We start from the raw sequence: 16,229 nt of genomic DNA on the forward strand, positions 1-16,229 counted from the left end.
GGAGATGTCCGTAGAATGTGTTTATATAGGATTCTGCAGTTTGGGCCGTAGTTTCCACTGGCCCTGGGGCCTTGAAGGATTCCACTTCGGTTTTGAGAAGTGAGAAGTTCACATTTGAGAAGTTTTTCATTGTGGTTTTCTGGGCTGGGGCTGGGGTCGGGATGTGGACATCCAGTGAAATTAATTTATGGTCTGATCTTATCAATGACGGATATACTTCTGGTGTGGAGCATAGAGTCCCCATGGTGGTAATGATCAGGTCTAGTATGTTGTCCCCTCTTGTGGGAGTGGTGACTAGTTGTTCCATAGCATTTTAGTTTATAATTTGCAGGAACATTTGGGCTAAGGTGCTGGGGCTTGAGTAGTGCTCCCAGTCAATGTTTGGGTAGTTGAAGTCGCCCAATATAATGGTGTTCGGAGAGATCTTCATGTTCTCCAATGTTTTCAGGAAAGCTGAGTGGGATTCCTGACTTTGAGATGGTGGTCTGTAGGATGCTATAAACTGAAAAGCAGTCTTGCCCACTGTTTATTTGCACATGGATGGTCTCCAATACTTCGTGCAATGCCACTAACCTGGAGGTGTGGAGATCCTTGATAAATATGGAAACTCCCCCTCCTTTTGTGGTTCGGTCCAGGTTTTGGGGCCGAAAAGCATGATATAACGTATAGCCTGGTAGTGCTGGGGTGCTCTCTGGAGCCTTGAACCAGGTTTCTGTCACTGCACAGATATCTAAGTATATTTAAGTATGAACCGGTACTGGGTCATATTTAGGAATGAGCAGGTACTGGTTCATATCCAGGCAGGCAAAGGTACTACTTGTTCATACTCAGGCAGGAACAGGTACTTGTTCATATTTAAGCATGAACAGGTACTGGGTCATACTTAGGCAGGAAAAGATACTGGGTCAGATTTAGGCATGAACAGGTACTGGTTCATATTTAGGCATGAACAGATACTGGGTCATATTATGCATGAACAGGTACTGGGTCATAGTTGGGATTGAACATGTACTGGTTCATATTTAGGCATGAACAGGTACTGGGTCATACTTAGGCATGAACAGGTACTGGGTTATGGTTAGCCATGAACAGATACTGGGTTATATTTAGGCATAAACAGGTACTGGGTCATAGTTATGGATGAACGGGTACTGAGTCATATTTAGGCATAAACAGGTACTGGGTCATAGTCAGGCATGAATAGGTACTGGTTCATATTTAGGAATGAACACGTACTGGTACATATTTAGGCATAAACAGGTACTGGGTCATATTTAGGCATGAACAGATACTGGTTCATAGTTAGGCATAAACAGGTACTGGCTCATATTTAGGCATGAACAGGTACTGGTTCTTATTTAGAAATGAAAAAGTACTGGTTCATATTTAGGTACGAACAGGTACTTGGTCGTAGTTATGCATGAACAGTTTCTGGTTCATAGTTAGGAATGAAAAGGTACTGGGTCATATTTAGGTATGAACAGGTACTGGGTCATATTTAGGCAGGAACAGGTACTGGTTCATATTTAGGCATGAACAGGTGTTGGGTCTTATTTAAACATGAACAGGTACTGGGTCATATTTAGGCATGAAAAGTTATTGGGTCATATTTAGGCATCAACAGGTACGGATTCAGAGTTAGGCATGAATGGGTACTGGTTCATATTTAGGAATGAAAAGGTACTGGTTTGTATTTCTAAATGAACAGGTACTGGTCCATATTTAGCCATGAACAAGAACTGGTTAATATTTAGGCATGAACAAGTACTGGATCATATTTAGACATGAAGACGTACTGGGTCATATTTAGGCATGAACAGGTACTGGGTCATATTTAGGCGTGAACATGTACTGGGTCAGATTTAGGTATGAACAGGTACTGGTTCATATTGAGGCATGAACAGGGACTGGTTCATATTTAGGCATGCAAAGGTACTGGTTTATATTTAGACAGGAACAGGTACTGGTTCATATTTAGGCATGAACAAGTACTGGGTCATAGTTAGGAATGAACAGGTACTGGGTCATCTTTAGGCATGAACAGGTACTGGGTCATATTTAGACATGAAGAGGTACTGGGTCATATTTAGGTATGGACAGGTACTGGGTCATATTAAGTCATGAACAGGTACTGGTTCATATTTAGGCAAGAACAGGTGTTAAGTCGAATTTAGGCATGAACAGGCAATGGGTCATACTTAGGCATGAACAGGTACTGGGTCTTAGGCATGAACAGGTACTGGGTCATATTTATGCATAAAAAGGTACGGGGTCATAGTTATGGATGAACAGGTACTGGGTCATATTTAGGCATGAATAGGTACTGGGTCAAATTTTGGCATGACCATGTACTGGGTCATATTTAGGTACGAGCAGGTATTGGTCATATTTAGGCATGAACAGGTACTGGTTCATATCTAGGCATGCAAAGGTACTGGACCATATTTAGGAATGAACAGGTACTGGGTCATATTTAGGCATGAACACGATCTTGTTCATATTTAGGCATGAGCAGGTACAGTGTCATACTTAGACAGGAACAGATACTGGGTCATATTTAGGCATGAACACATACTGGGTCAAATTTAGGCATGAACAGGTACTGGTTCATAGTCAGGCATGAACAGGTACTTGTTCATATTTAGGCATGAAAAGGTACTGGGTCATATTTAGGCATAAACAAGCACTGGATCATTGCTAGGAATGAACAGGTACTGGTTCATATTTAAGAATGAACAGGTACTGGTACATATTTAGTCATGAACAGGAACTGGGTCATATTTAGGCATGAACAGGTACTAATTCATATTTAGGCATGAACACGTACTGGTACATATTTTGGCATAAACAGATACTGGGTCATATTTAGGCATGATCAGGAATTAGTACATATTTAGGCATGAACAGGTGCTGTGTCATATTTAGGCATGAATAGGTGCTGGGTCATATTTAGGCATGAACAGGTATTGGTTCATATTTAGGCATGGGCAGATACTGGGTCATATTTAGGCATGAACAGGTACTGGTTCATATTTAGGCATGAACAGGTACTGGTTCATATTTAGGCATGAACAGGTATTGGTTCATATTTAGGCATGGGCAGATACTGGGTCATATTTAGGCATGAACAGGTACTGGTTCATATTTACGCAGGGGCAGATACTGCATCATATTTAGGCATGAATAGGAACTGGATCATATTTAGGCATGAACAGGTACTGGTTCATATTTAGGCATGAACAAGTACTGGTTCATAAGAAGGCATGAAAATGTACTCGTTTATATTTAGGCATGAACACGTACTAGGTCATAGTTAGGCATGAAAAGGTACTGGATCATATTAGGCATGAACAGGTACTAGGTTATAGTTATGTATGAACTGTTACTGGTTCATCTTTTGGCATGAACAAGTACTGGGTCATATTTAGGTATGAACAGGTACTCGGTCAAAGTTATGCATGAGCAGGTACTGGGTCATATTTATACATGAACAGGTATTGGGTCATATCTTGGTATGAACAGGTACTGCGTCATATTTAGGCATGAAAAGGTACTGGTTCATATTTAGGCATGGACAGGTGTTGGGTCATATTTAGGCATGAACAGGTACTGGGTCATATTTAGGCATGAACAGGTACTGGTTAATATTTAGGCATGAACAGATACGGGGTCATATTTAGGCATGAAAAGGTACTGGTTCATAATTAGGCTTGAACAGGTACTCGGTCATATTTAGGCATGAACAGGTACTGGGTCATATTTATGCATTAGCATGTACTGGGTCATATTTAAGTATGAACCGGTACTGGGTCATATTTAGGAATGAGCAGGTACTGGTTCATATCCAGGCAGGCTAAGGTACTACTTGTTCATACTCAGGCAGGAACAGGTACTTGTTCATATTTAGGCATGAACAGGGACTGGGTCATACTTAGGCAGGAAAAGATACTGGGTCAGATTTAGGTATGAATAGGTACTGGTTCATATTTAGGCATGAACAGGTACTGGGTCATATTATGCATGAACAGGTACTGGGTCATAGTTAGGATTGAACATGTATTGGTTCATATTTAAGCATGAACAGGTATTGGGTCATAGTTAAGGATCAACAGGTACTCATTCATATTTAGGCATGAATAGGTACTGGGTCATACTTAGGCATGAACAGGTACTGGGTTATGGTTAGCCATGAACAGGTACTGGGTCATACTTAGGCATGAACAGGTACTGGGTCATATTTAGGAATGAGCAGGTACTGGTTCATATCCAGGCAGGCAAAGGCACTACTTTTTCATACTCAGGCAGGAACAGGTACTTGTTCATATTTAGGCAGGAAAAGATACTGGGTCATACTTAGGCAGGAAAAGATACTGGGTCAGATTTAGGCATGAACAGGTACTGGGTTATAGTTAGCCATGAACAGGTACTGGGTCATAGTTAAGGATCAACAGGTAGTCATTCACATTTGTTCATATTTAGGCATGAACAGGTACTGGGTCATACTTAGGCAGGAAAAGATACTGGGTCAGATTTAGGCATAAACAGGTACTGGGTCATAGTCAGGCATGAATAGGTACTGGTTCATATTTAGGAATGAACACATACTGGTACATATTTAGGCATAAACAGGTACTGGGTCATATTTAGGCATGAACAGGTACTGGTTCATAGTTAGGCATGAACAGGTACTGGTTCATATTTAGGCATGAACAGGTACTGGTTCTTATTAAGGTAGGAACAGGTACTGGTTCATATTTAGGTACGAACAGGTACTTGGTCATAGTTAGGCATGAACAGTTTCTGGTTCATAGTTAGGAATGAAAAGGTACTGGGTCATATTTAGGTATGAACAGGTACTGGGTCATATTTAGGCATCAACAGGTACTTATTCAGAGTTAGGCAAGAACGGGTACTGGTTCATATTTAGTCATGAAAAGGTACTGGTTCATATTAGGCATGAACAGGTGCTAGGTTATAGTTATGTATGAACTGTTACTTGTTCATCTTTTGGCATGAACAAATACTGGGGCATATTTATGCATTAGCATGTACTGGGTCATATTTAAGTATGAACCGGTAATGGGTCATATTTCGAAATGAACAGGTACTGGGTCATCTTTAGGCATGAACAGGTACTGGGTCATATTTAGACATGAAGAAGTACTGGGTCATATTTAGGTATGAACAGGTACTGGTTAATATTTAGGCATGAACAAGTACTGGATCATATTTAGACATAAACTGGAACTGTGTCATAATTAGGCATGAACGGGTACTGGTTCATATTTACACATTAACAAGTACTGGGTCATATTTAGGCATGAACAGGTACTGGGTCATATTTAGGCATGAACATGTACTGGGTCAGATTTACGTATGAACAAGTACTGGTTCATATTGAGGCATGAACAGGTACTGGTTCATATTTAGTCATGCAAGGGTACTGGTTTATATTTAGGCAGGAACAGGTACTGGTTTATATTTAGGCATGAAATAAACAAACACCAGAATACGCTGAAACACACCCGTTTAATAGCAAAGCTTTCAAGTACAAACCCTTTATCAATACTCATACAGGTTGCAAATAAAATCAAACATTTAAATAGAAGCCAGCAAAGCACATGACCAGCAGCCAAAGATCATGTGATGAAAATTTATGTTTAAAAAAAAAATATATATATATATATATATATATATATACATAAACTTTAAAATACAATTATTTCAGTACTGAATGTTGTAATTTCACTAATATAGGCTTTCGTGTGACAGCAACATTCAAACCAGGCATCTTGTCAGCTGAAAGTCTTAAAATCCATTCAAATTCTTTTAAATCTAATAAATTGTTAAGGTCACCCCCCTCATGGATACACACACTCTATCAATAACGCGAAATCTAAACTTGTGTTGACTGCCACATAAGGATATATGCCTGTATAAGGCATTCCTATCATTCCCTCTCCGTATCTCAGACTTATGCTCAATGATACGGTCTTATAATCTTCTCGTAGTCTTACCTACGTAAAAACATTGGCAAGACGTGCATGTAGCTAAATATATCACATTAGTTGAAATGCATGTTGCCATGAGATTAAACTTGTATATAATCCCACTTACCGGATGCTTAAAGTCTAAGCTATTTTCTTTATCTATTATATCAGGGCAGCAACTACAGTTGAGACATTTTAAAGTTCCATATGTATTAATATTATTCACTTCAGTTAAATTTTTTCGTGAGTTTTTAAACAACTCTTCTACGTTTGTAACAAGGAATATTAAAACATTATGTTTATTATTAAACCTAGTTTTGAATAATAATATTTTTTTATTTGATAGTCAATTTTATATGCAAAATACTGGTGTTGCTATGGAGTGCCCGTAGCTAACACGTATGCAAACTTGGTACTTTTTATATGGGAAAAGAAGTTTGTCGTAAATGACACTAGTCCATATGTCAATAATATATTATTTTACCAACGGTTTGTGGACGATTGTTTCCTCATATGGAAAGGTGATGTGGATGATTTGTTACAGTTTGTACACTTTTTGAATGAATCCACTACTTTCTTAAAGTTTAAAATAGAATTTTCTGATGTGTTCATTCATTTTTTAGATCTTAAAATAGGGATACAGGATAACGTAATGTATACCACAGTACATAAAAAAGTGGTAAATGCATGCAGGTATGTTCACTATACCAGCATGCATGCATCACATGTTTTTAATGGTATAGTTAAATCACAACTTAATAGAATATGTAGACTTAACACGAATGATAGTCTCTTCATGTCGCAGCTGGATGAAACCATTAATGAATTTAGAAAAAGTGGTTATCCAGACAGTGTATTAGAAACAGCTAAAATGGATACTATAAATAATAGGCATTTAGGTTTAAAACCTTTATTTCTTATGGATGAACACCAGAATGAAAATATTGTAGCACATGGAAATCGTGATAGCCTAAGGTATGTTACTACTTTTAGTTGTATGACTAGGTTTGTAAGGAATATTATAAAGAAAAATTGGGTTGTTTTATTGGCATCCAGTGAAATTAAATCTATTATTGGTGACAGACCACTTTTTTCTTATAAAAACATGGCAAATTTTAAATGTAAGCTTGGTTACAAGGATTTTAAAAATTCAACTGAAGTGAATAATATTAATACATATGGAACTTTAAAATGTCTCAACTGTAGTTGCTGCCCTGATATAATAGATAAAGAAAATAGCTTAGACTTTAAGCATCCGGTAAGTGGGATTATATACAAGTTTAATCTCATGGCAACATGCATTTCAACTAATGTGATATATTTAGCTACATGCACGTCTTGCCAATGTTTTTATGTAGGTAAGACTACGAGAAGATTATAAGACCGTATCATTGAGCATAAGTCTGAGATACGGAGAGGGAATGATAGGAATGCCTTATACAGGCATATATCCTTATGTGGCAGTCAACACAAGTTTAGATTTCGCGTTATTGATAGAGTGTGTGTATCCATGAGAGGGGGCGACAGTAACAATTTATTAGATTTAAAAGAATTTGAATGGATTTTAAGACTTTCAGCTGACAAGATGCCTGGTTTGAATGTTGCTGTCACACGAAAGCCTATATTAGTGAAATTACAACATTCAGTACTGAAATAATTGTATTTTAAAGTTTATGTATATATATATATATATATATATATATATATATATATATATATATATTTTTTTTTTTTAAACATAAATTGTCATCACATGATCTTTGGCTGCTGGTCATGTGCTTTGCTGGCTTCTATTTAAATGTTTGATTTTATTTGCAACCTGTATGAGTATTGATAAAGGGTTTGTACCTGAAAGCTTTGCTATTAAACGGGTGTGTTTCAGCGTATTCTGGTGTTTGTTTATTGCTTATATTTAGGCATGAACAGGTTCTGTGCCATACTTAGGCAGGAACAGATACTGGGTCATGTTTAGGCATGATCGGGTACTGGGTCACATTTAGGCATGAACAGGAACTGGTTAATATTTAGGCATGAACAAGTACTGGATCATATTTAGACATGAACTGGAACTGTGTCATAATTAGCATGAACAGGTACTGGTTCATATTTACACATTAACAGGTACTGGGTCATATTTAGGCATGAACAGGTACTGGGTCATATTTAGGCATGAACATGTACTGGGTCAGATTTAGGTATGAACAGGTACTAGTTCATATTGAGGCATGAACAGGTACTGGTTCATATTTAGGCATGCAAAGGTACTGGTTTATATTAAGGCAGGAACAGGTACTGGTTTATATTTAGGCATGAACAGGTTCTGTGTCATACTTAGGCAGGAACAGATACTGGGTCATGTTTGGGCATGATCAGGTACTGGGTCACATTTAGGCATGAACAGGTACTGTTTCTTATTTAGGCATGAACAGGTATTGTGTCATATTTAGGCATGAAGAGGTTCTGCATCATATTTAGGGCTGAACAGTTTCTTGTTCATATTTAGGTATGAACAGGTACTGGTACATATTTAGGCATGAACTGGTACTTGGTCATATTTAGGCATGAACTGGTACTTGGTCATATTTAAGCATGAATGGGTACTGCGTCATAGTTGGGGATGAAGAAGTACTGGCTCAAATTTAGGCATGAAGAGTTAGTGGTACATATTTTGGCATGAACAGGTACTGGGTCATATTTAGTCATGAACAGCAACTGTTTCATATTTAGGCATGAACAGGTGTTGGGTCACATTTAGGCATAACAGGTACTGGTTAATATTTAGGCATGAACAGGTACCGGTTCATATTTAGGCAGGGGGAGATACCGCGTCTTATTTAGGCATGAATAGGCACAGGGTCATATTTAGGCATGAAAAGGTACTGGATCATATTTAGGCATGAACAAGTACTGGATCATATTTAGGTATGAACAGGTACTGCTTTGTATTTAGAAATGGACAGGTACTGGTTCATATTTAGGCATGAACAGGTACTGGGTCATTGTTAGGAATGAACAGGTACAGGGTAATTTTTATGCTTGAACAGGTACTAGGTCATATTTAGGCATGAACAGGTTCAGGGACATATTTAGATACGAACAGGAACTGGATCATATTTAGGTATGAACAGGTACTGGGTCATAGTTAGGCATGAGCAGGTACTGGGTCATATTTTGACTTGAACAGGTACTGGGTCATATTTAGGTATGAACAGGTACTGGGTCATATTTAGGCATGAACAGGTATTGGTTCATATTTAGGCAAGAACAAGTGTTGCATCATATTTAGGCATTAACAGGTACTGGGTCATATTTAGGCATGAACAGGTACTGATTCGAATTTAGGCATGTAAAGCTACTGGTTATTTAGGCATGAACAGGTACTGGTTAATATTTAGGCATGAACAAGTACTGGGACATATTAAGGCATGAACATGTATTGGGTCATATTTTGATAAGAACGGGTACTGGGTAATATTTAGGCATGAACAGGTACTGGTTCATATTTAGGCAGGGGCAGATACTGCATCATATTTTGGCATGAATAGGAAATGGGCCATATTTTGGCATGAACAAGTACTGGGTCACATTTAGGCATGAACAGGTACTGGTTCATACTTAGACATGGGCAGATTCTGGGTCATATCTAGGCATGCAAAGGTGCTGTTTCATATTTAGGCAGGAACAGCACTGGTTCATATTTAGGCATGAACAGGTACTGTTTCTTATTTAGGCATGAACAGGTACTGGTTCTTTTTTAGGCATGAACAAGTACTGGTACATATTTAGGCATGAACTGGTACTGGGTCATATTTAGGCATGAACGGGTACTGGGTCATAGTTAGGGATGAAGAAGTACTGGCTCAAATTTAGGCATGAAGAGTTAGTGGTACACATTTTGGCATGAACAGTCAGTGCGTCATATTTAGGCATGAACAGGTACTGGTTCATATTTAGGCAGGGGCAGATACTAGGTCATATTTAGGCATGAACATGTACTGGGCCATATTTTGGTATGAACGTGTACTGGGTAATATTAGGTTCATACTTAGGCATGGGCAGATACTGGATCATATCTAGGCATGCAAAGGTGCTGGCTCATATTTAAGCAGGAACAGGCACTGGTTCATATTTAGGCATGAACAATTACTGTGTCATACTTAGGAAGGAAAAGATACTGGATCATATTAAGGCATGACAAGGTACTGGGTCATATTTAGGCATGAACAGGTACTGGTTCATATTTAGGCATGAATATGTACTGGTTCATATTTAAGTATGAACAGGTACTGGATCATATTTAGGCATGAACAGGTTCTGCATCATATTTATGGATCAACAGATACTTGTTCATATTTAGGCATGAACAAGAACTGGTTCATTTATTTTTTATTTTTTTTATTTTTTATTTAACATTTGTTAACCGGGAATGTCCAACTAGGTTCCACAGAGCCTGTTTTCAGCAGAGGCCCGGGGAGAAACGCTCCAGATGCATGTCTTTGGAATATTAATATTTATATTCATATTTAGGCATGAACAGGAACTGGTTCATTTTTAGGCATGAACAGGTGCTGCATCATATTTAGGCATGAACAGGTGCTGGGTCATATTTAGACATGAACAGGTAATGGTTCATATTTAGGCATGAACAGGTACTGGTTCATATTTAGGCATGAACAGGTACTGGTTCATACTTAGGCATGGGGTGATACTGGGTCATATTTAGGCATGAACAGGTACTGGTTCATATTTTGGCAGGGACAGATACTGCATCATATTTAGGCATGAATAGGAACTGTGTCATATTTAGGCATGAACAGGTACTGGTTCATAGTTAGTCATGAACAAGTACTGGTCCATATTTAGGCATTAAAACGTACTGGTTTATATTTAAAAATGAACAGTACTGGTTCATATTTAAGCACAAACATGTATTCGGTCATAGTTATGTATGAACTGTTACTGGTTCATCTTTTGGCAAGAACAGGTACTGGGTCATATTTAGCCATGAACTGGTACTGGGTCAAAGTTAGGCATGAGCAGGTACCGGGTCATATTTAGACATGAACAGTTAATGAGTCATATTTTTGTATGAACAGGTACTGCATCATATTTATGCATGAACAAGCACTGGTTCATATTTAGGCATGGACAGCTGTTGGTCGTATTTAGGCATGAACAGGTACTAGGTCATATTTAGGCATGAAAAGGTACTGGTTCATAATTAGGCATGAACAGGTACTCGGTCATATTTAGGCATGAACAGGTACTGGGTCATATTTAGGCATTAACATGTACTGGGTCATATTTAAGTATGAACAGGTACTGGGTCATATTTAGGCCTGAGCAGGTACTGGTTCATATTCAGGCAGGAACAGGTACTGGCTCATACTTAGGCATGAACTGGTACTGGTTCATAGTTAGGCATGAACAGGTACTGGTTCATATTTAGGTATGAACAGGTACTGGGTCATATTTAGGCATGAACTGGTACTGGTTCATAGTTAGGCATGAAAAGGTACTGCTTCATATTATGCATGAACAGGTGCTGGGTCATAGTTAGGATTGAACATGTACTGATTCATATTTAGGCATGAACAGGTACTGGGACATAGTGATTAACAGGTACTCATTCATATTTAGGCATGAACAGGTACTGGGTCATAGTTAGGCATGAACAGATACTGGTTCATATTTAGGCAGGGGCAGATACTGCATCACATTTAGGCATGAATAGGAACTGGGTCATATTTAGGCATGAACAAGTATTGGGTCATATTTAGGCATGAACATGTACTGGGTCATATTTTGGTACGAACCTGTACTGGGTAATATTTAGGCATGAACAGGTACTGGTTCATACTTAGTAAATAAACACCAAACCAGCGAATTCAGTCCAATGCAGTATAAAGTATGAGACACCAAGCAGTTGTTTTAGCGCTTTCATCCACTTTAATATTCCAGTGAACTTCTTCAGAAACAACTACACCATCCTACAAACCAACTTAAATACTGAAAAGTATTTTACTGAAAAGTACTTAATTGATTAATCAATTACTGAAAATTTAAAGATACAATGTATATTTAACTATAAAAGTGCTTACTTAAAAAATGCACATACAAATAACAATACTTAGTAAAATTATCAAACATTGCACATATAAAATTTCATTAAGAATAAAAACTATATATTATTTTTGTATATATATATATAGTTAGTTAATGATTTGTTATTAATTTCCCATTTCCAAAAAACATTTTATATTAATGGTCTCATTCAGACCTGGCTTTCTACCATTAAAGTTTTTCAAAACATATGTGAAGAAGCCATTAGGAATATACCGAAAATTTATGAAAATAATAATTTAAATGATTTGGAAGTTTTGGCTTTAAAAGAACTTAAGGAAAATAATGAGATAAGAGTGATGAAGGCAGATAAGGGGGGGTAAAATAGTTATTATGGATAACAAACAGTACATTGAAAGTATGGAAAATTTGTTGATTGATGTAAAAACATATTGTAGGGTAAATAGTCAGGATATTCAAAGAAGTTATACCAGTTTAGACATTTGTCTTTTTGACATATTTAGTCAAGGTGAAATTGATTATACAACCTATAATTTTTTGCAAGTTGAATTTCCACGGCTGGGATGTATGTTTGGAATTCCTAAATTACAGAAAGATCTATTAAAACCCCCATTTAGGCCTATCATATCTGCAGCAAAGTCAAAAACAGAAAATATTTCTATATGGCTTGATTACATTCTCAATCCAATAGTACAGGCTTCTAAATATTATTTAAAGGATTCCTGGAATTTATTAGAACAACTTAGGAAATTTAAACCTAATACATCTGAATTTGTTTTGGCATCATTGGATGTGCAGTCCTTATACACCTGTATAGACTGTGAGATAGGTGTGGATTATTTAAGGCAATATTTAACTAGATCTACTAATTTTGATAACAACAAAGTTAATACTATATGTACTTTGATGGATCTCATTCTGGATAATAATTTTTTTTGGTTTAATGACCACTTGTATAAACAAGTTTCCGGTGTGGCAATGGGAGCAAGGGTAGCGCAAGCATTTGCTAACTTAACCATGGCCAACTGGGAGAATAATTATTTGGAGAATAGTGACATGTATAAAGACAATGTCATTTTTTACAAACGTTACATAGATGATTTATTTTTTCTATGGAAAGGTACTTCAGAGGATTTTAGTAAATGTGTTCATTATCTTAACAGTACCACTACTTTTCTAAAGTTCTCCATGGGTGCATATGGTATTGGTATCAACTTTCGAGATGTGGATTTGAGTTATGATTGTTTGACTAAGAAGTTTTCTAGTAAGATATATAGAAAATCAACATTTGCTAATCAATATCTACACAAAGAAAGTTTACATCCTTTCCATATGAAAAAAGGTGTGGTTAAGGGTCAGTACATTTGGCTGAGTAGACTGACCTCAGAAAGTAATGTTTTCCTAACAGAGATGGTTACCCTAAGAAAGTTTTTTCTTAACAGGGGTTACCAAAATTCTTGGTTAAAATCTATAGAAAAAGAAGTAATATCACTTCGGAATAATAAAGCAGCTCCTATTTTGACAGTTAGTCTACAAATCAATAAATCTAGTATTGACACAGTGGACGAGTTAAATAGGGCCTTTATGACCCATTTGTAATGAAATGTGGATTATTAAAAACATTATAGTAGAAAATTGGAAGATAGTATTAGGTAACCAGGATTTGGCTAAAACTACAGGTATGAGACCTAATTTCATCTATAAAAGGGTGGTTAACATCAAAAGTATTTTAGAGAGAACTCCCAGTTCCAATAGAAACATTAGTGAAATTGTCAATACTAGAGGGACGTTTTCCTGTCATAACTGTAGACAATGTAGATATATAAGCAATTGTTCCTCAGTTTATTTTGTACATTTACATATGACTCATTGGTCTAAGATGTATTACACTTGTAATTCCACCATGGTCATTTATGTAGCTCAATGTCAAACGTGTCCAAGTTACTACATAGGAATGACCACTAGAGCCCTTAAGGTTAGAATTAGTGAACATTTATTAGCTATCAAAAAGAAGGGTTCTAATAATGCCTTAGCCAGGCATTCGATGGAATGTCATCATTTTAAAAAAATCCTATTTTCAGTATTAGATAGTATTAATAATGGTATATTTATTGGCAATAAAAAACTGATGTTAGAATGTAAGGAATCTATCTGGCAAGTTTATTTAGGGGCGGATAGAAAGCCAGGTCTGAATGAGACCATTAATATAAAATGTTTTTTGGAAATGGGAAATTAATAACAAATCATTAACTAACTATATATATATATATATATATATATATATATATATATATATATATATATATCTATACAAAAATAATATATAGTTTTTATTCTTAATGAAATTTTATATGTGCAATGTTTGTTGTTATTTGATAATTTTACTAAGTATTGTTATTTTTATGTGCATTTTTTAAGTAAGCACTTTTATAGTTAAATATACATTGTATCTTTAAATTTTCAGTAATTGATTAACCAATTAAGTACTTTTCAGTATTTAAGTTGGTTTGTAGGATGGTGTAGTTGTTTCTGAAGAAGTTCACTGGAATATTAAAGTGGATGAAAGTGCCAAAACAACTGCTTGGTGTCTCATACTTTATACTGCATTGGACTGAATTCGCTGGTTTGGTGTTTATTTACTTGGTTGCTTGGTTCTTGACATTTTGTTACTAGTTCATACTTAGGCATGGGCAGATACTGGGTCATATCTAGGCATGCAAAGGTGCTGGTTCATATTTAGGCAGGAACAGGCACTGGTTCATATTTAGACATGAACAAGTACTGGGTCATACTTAGGAAGGAAAAGATACTGGGTCATATTAGGGCATGACCAGGTACTGGGTCATATTTAGGCATGAACAGGAACTGATTCATATTTAGGCATGAACAGGTGCTGCGTCATATTTAGGCATGAACAGGTGCTGGGTCATATTTAGACATGGACAGATAATGGTTCATATTTAGGCATGAACAGGTACTGGTTCATATTTAGGCATGAACAGGTACTGGTTCATACTAAGGCATGGGCAGATACTGGATCATATTTAGGCATGAACAGGTACTGATTTATATTTAGGCAGGGGTAGATACTGCATCATATTTAGGCATGAATAGGAAATGGGTCATATTTAGGCATGAACAGGTACTGGTTCATAGTTAGTCATGAACAAGTACTGGTTCATATTTAGGCATTAAAAGGTACTGGCTTATATTTAGAAATGAACAGGCACTGGTTCATATTTAAGCACAAACAGGTATTCTGTCATAGTTATGTATGAACTGTTACTGGTTCATCTTTTGGCATGAACAGGTACTGGGTCATATTTAGGCATGAAATGGTACTGGGTCAAAGTTAGGCATGAGCAGGTACTGGGTCATATTTAGACATGAACAGTTAATGAGTCATATTTTTGTATGAACAGGTACTGCATCATATTTAGGCATGAACAGGTACTGGTTCATATTTAGTCATGGACAGGTGTTGGGTCGTATTTAGGCATGAACAGGTACTGGGTCATATTTAGGCATGAACACGTACTGGTTAATATTAAGGTATTAACAGGTACGGGGTCATATTTAGGCATTAACATGTACTGGTTCTAATTTAGAAATGAAAAGGTACTGGTTCATATTTAGGTACAAACAGGTACTTGGTCATAGTTAGGCATGAACAGCTGCTGGTTCATATTTAGGCATGAAAAGGTACTATGTGATAGTTAGGCATGAACAGGTTCTGGGTCATATTTAGGTATGAACAGGTACTGGGTCAAATTTAGGTATGAACAGGTACTGGGTCATATTTAGGCATCAACAGCTACTGATTCATAGTTAGGCATGAACAGGTGCTGGTTCATATTTAGGCATGAAAAGGCACTGGTTCGTATTTCGAAAGGAACAGGTACTGGTTCATATTTAGATACAAACAAGTAAAGGGTCATAGTTAGGCATGAAAAGGTACTGGTTCATATTTGGGCATGAACAGGTCATGGGTCATATTTAGGCATGAACTGGTACTGGTTCATATTTAGGCATGAAAAGGTACTGGCTCATATTATGCATGAACAGGTACTGGGTCATAGTTAGGATTGAACATGTACTGGTTCATATTTACGCATGAACAGGTACTGGGACATAGTTAGGGATTAACAGGTACTC

The sequence above is a fragment of the Protopterus annectens genome, chromosome 15.part0 (assembly GCF_019279795.1).
Source record: "Protopterus annectens isolate FY-2018-M chromosome 15.part0, PAN1.0, whole genome shotgun sequence".
Classification (NCBI taxonomy): Eukaryota; Metazoa; Chordata; order Ceratodontiformes; family Protopteridae; genus Protopterus; species Protopterus annectens.